General features: G+C 48.2%; 1 pseudogene; it reads right to left on the bottom strand.

Moving 5' to 3' along the window:
• Positions 1-2,998: 2,998 nt before the first annotated feature.
• Positions 2,999-3,513, bottom strand: LOC116525836 (annotated as a pseudogene).
• Positions 3,514-4,336: the final 823 nt, after the last annotated feature.

Below are 4,336 nucleotides of genomic sequence, written 5' to 3'. Positions count from 1 at the left end.
GCTGGGCTCTCATCTGGAGGCTCAGGTGAGGAAGGCTGTCTTCCAGACTGTGCTATTGTCAGAATTCATGTTCTTGCTGCTGTGTACCTAGGGGCCTGAGGTTTTTGCTGGCTGGAGGCTGGAGACCACCTGCAGTTCCTCAAGGCTGCCCGCACTTCCTCACTTCATGGGCTTCTCCGTGTGGCCAGTGATGAGGACCCTAGTCCAGTCTGCAAAGTCGGAGTCTTTTCTTATGTAACGTAATCATGGGAGTGATGTCATCATCTTTGCCATGTTCTGTTGGCTAGAAGGAACTGCTAGGTTTTGCTTACATGCCCCGAGGAGCTCACCCAAGGGTGACTGCTTGCAGTCACTTTAAGGTGTGTCTGCAGTTACTGATGGGGTTTTTTTGGCCGAAGCCTTGCTGGCTCTAGAGAGGAACAGGGTCTCTGCCTCATGACTGGGTGCCCATGACATGAGTTCCCTGATCTCCATCCAGCTTTCTACATCAGTGAGAAAGACTGATTTCCCAATAATTAGGCATTTTTTCCTGGATATGATGGGGCAGTCTCATTTGAATCATGCAGGACTGTGGGATTAACATGATTCGAACCCAGTTCCTACAAAATAATAATTCTGGTGCGACAATTGAGCTTACTGTATGCCAGACACCAAATTAGGTACTTTAAAAAATTGAGTTGCCATTCCATTATGTTGCCCTGGCTAGTCTTGAACCCCTGGGTTCAAGTGATCCTTCAGTCTCAGCCTCCCTAGTAGCTGGGATTACAGGTATGTGCCACCACACCCAGCCTAATTAGGGACTTTAATTCATTATCTTATTTAAGAATCACAGCAGCCCTATGAGTAGGTATTATTATTTCCATTGAATATTCCTTCTGAGGCACAGAACATACAAGTGAAGTGTCCAAGGTCAGCTAATAGCTGTTAGCCAGGACTTTTTGAAGCCAATGTAAACTGCCCAAAGCAACTAGCAGGAGGTTGTATCACTGGCTCACATGCAGAAACACAAAGGCTTAGAGCTGGGCCTCAGGCACAGCTGGATCCAGATTCGCCAGTGATGTCACCTGGAAACTGTCTCTCTTCACCTCGCAATTCGGCTTTCCTCTGTCATAGCTTTGCCCTCAGGTGGGTTCTCTCCAGTGGCAGCAGAAATGGCTGCAGCCAGCTCCAGGAGAAGGCGAGGCTGGATGGCCTTGGCCTAGTTGGGTCTTGTCCTTATGTCTGGACCAACTAGGGAGTGCATGTTCTGCGTGACCAGTCCTGAGCAGATCAGGCCCGTGGCTGAGCCATATACCGCAAGAGTGATGACGGGGTAGAATCCAAGATACTTCTACCAAAGAAGAGAAAGGGGTGCTGAGCAGGCGACAGCACTGGATTCCAATCCAGTTCCACCTGACTCCAGATGCTGCTGTCAGTCACTGTGCTGAGGAGTCCCGGGTGTGGCCAGGACTGTTCAGGTGCCTAACTCACTCCCAGGCCAGTCCTTCCTGGAAGGGGGCACCATGAATGCACAGGGCCTCTGCAGAAATAGGACATGGGTGGAGGAACAGCGAGCTGGTTTTTTTTTTCAGAAAGGTCTCACTCTGTCACCCAGGCCAGAATGCAGTGGCACGGTCATAGCTCACGGCTCCCTGGAAATCCAGGACTCAAGCGATCCTCGCATCTCAGCTTTCCAAGTAGCTGGGACTGTAGGTGCACATCACCATGCCTGGCTAATTTTCTTTTCTTTCTTCTTCTTTTTTTTTTTTAAGACTGAATTTTGCTCTTGTTGCCCATACTGGAGAGCAGTGACACAATCTTGGCTAATTACAACCTCCACCTCCCGGGTTCAAGCAATTCTCCTGCCTCAGTCTCCTGAGTAGCTGGGATTACAGGTGCCTACCACCACACCCAGCTAATTATTGGATTTTTAGTAGAGATGGGGTTTCACCATATTGGCCAGGCTGGTCTTGAACTCCTGACCTCAGGTGATCCACCTGCCTCGGCCTCCCAAAGTGCTGGGATTACAAGCCTGAGCCACCGCACCCAGCGTTTTTTTTAGAGACAGGGTCTCATTATGTTGCCCAGGCTGGCCTCGAGCTCTTGGGCTCAAGTGATCCTCCTACCTTGACCTCCCACAGTGCTGGGATTACAGCATGAGCGTGAGCCACCGTGCCCGGCCTGAGGGACAGCTTCCTTTCCATGCCAGGGAGAGTAGAGCAGCTGACTTCAGAACGGCTTCTGTTACCAGCTTTGCTGTGACCAGCACTTATTGCTCGAGAGGATTTGGGATGCTTCTTGTTGTAGGACTGAATCCTGCAGCAGGCCTGGCAGCTGGGAAACATCCCCATCCCCATCAGGGGGAGGCTTGAGGCTCAAAGTCCCCCAGACCCAGAAGTCATGGGTCTTCTTCCCTCACTTAGGAGGAAACTGAGGCCCAGGGAAGGGAATGACCCCTGAGTGTCCTCTCCCTGTCATGGGTACCTCTGGTCTCACCTCCAGTCTCCTTTGTTTAATTGACATTGTATTTTTAAATGGGTAATACATTAATATGGTTCAAAATTCAGTGGTGAAAAGGGTTTGCTGGGAAATGTCTGTCTGAGTGAATAATGTTCCCCTGAAGGTGCCCATGTCCCAATTCCTGGAACCTGTAACTATGTCACCTTATATGGCAAAAGGGAATTTGCAAATGTGATGAAGGGAAGGATCTTGAGATGGGAGACTATCCTGGATCATCGGGTGGGCCCACATGTAATCACAGGGGTCCTTACAAGAAGGAGGTCCGAGAGATCCCTGCCTGCCGGCTCTGAAGGTAGAAGGAGAGTGTTTTGGTCAGTGTGGGCTGCCGTAACAAAATCGCACACTGGGGTCCTCAACAACAGACGTTTCTTTCTCACCATTCTGGAGGCTGGGAAGTTCAAGATCAAGGTTGTCGCTGACTCAGTTCCCCATGATGGTTCTCTTCTTGACTTGCCGAGAGCTGCCTTCTTTTTATTATTTATTTATTTTTATAGTAACAAATACACTTTTCATTGATCTCAGATAAAAACTAGCCAAGGAAGGTCAGTCATCGTTTCAGCCCCTAACCTGTTAGAGCCGTACTGTGAGCAGCCTTGAGTACCGGCTTAACTGGTTGTTTTCCCGAATTCCCACCATCCACGGTATTAGAAAACACAAGGCATTGTCTCCGTTTAGGATAAGCATGTGGCCTGGCGACCAAATCCCGTGTATTTTCTTTAGCTCTTCTATGCTGTTGACGTGAGCTTTCGTGGCATCTTCCTTGGTAGTCCCTTTCAGCTCATGCCAGGCATTCCACTTGGCTTTGCCGTTGAAGTCCAACATCCCGGGCTGTTCTGTGTTCATGTCACCCACAGCTGCTTGTTTGTAGCGGCCATAAATGAACAGCACCTCATCGTCTGCTGGCTTGGTCTTAAGGTGCTTAACTTCCTCTGCAGCTTTCTCAAACTCAGCCTGAGACCTCCTGGCCGGCTTGCAAGAACTCCAGGGAGCCCGAGGAGGAGGCCAGGAGCAGGAAGCAATTTATTTTTATTTATTTATTTTTTATTATACTTTAAGTTCTGGGGTACATGTACAGAATGTGCAGGTCTGTTACACAGGTATACACATGCCATGGTGGTTTGCTGAACTCATCAACCTGAGATCTACATTAAGTATTTCTCCTAATCCTATCCCTCCCCAGCCCCCTACCCTGCAACAGGCCCCAGTGTGTGATGTGCCCCTCCCTGTGTCCATGTGTTCTCATTGTTCAACTCCCACTTATGAGTGAGAACACGTGGTGTTTGGTTTTCTGTTCTTGTTTTAGTTTGCTGAGAATGTTGGTTTCCAGCTTCATCCGTGTCCCTGCAAAGGACATGAACTCATCCTTTTTTATGGCTGCATAGTATTCCATGGTGTCTATGTGCCACATTTTCTTTATCCAGTCTATCATTGATGGGCATTTGAGTTGGTTCCAAGTCTTTACTAGTGTTAACAGTGCCGCAATAAACACACATGTGCATGTGTCTTTAGAGTAGAATGATTTATAATCCTTCGGGTATACACCCAGTAATGGGATTGCTGGGTCAAATGGTACTTCTAGTTCTAGATCTGTGAGGAATCGCCACACTGTTTTCCACAATGGTTGAACTAATTTACACTCCCACCAACAGTGTAAAAGTGTTCCTATTTCTCCACATCCTCTCCAGCATCTGTTGCTTAGAATTGTCTTGGCTATATGGGCTCTTTTTTGGTTCCATATGAAATTTAAAGTAGTTGTTTCTAATTCTGTGAAGAAGGTCGTTGGTAGCTTGATGGGGATAGCATTGAATCTATAAATTACTTTGGGCAGTATGGCTGT

Source organism: Sapajus apella, unplaced genomic scaffold (assembly GCF_009761245.1).
Source record: "Sapajus apella isolate SASKATOON/1434 unplaced genomic scaffold, GSC_monkey_1.0 scaffold48, whole genome shotgun sequence".
Lineage (NCBI taxonomy): Eukaryota > Metazoa > Chordata > Mammalia > Primates > Cebidae > Sapajus > Sapajus apella.
The sequence above is the reverse complement of the archived record's forward strand: the minus strand, read 5'-3'. Positions and strand labels throughout refer to the sequence as shown.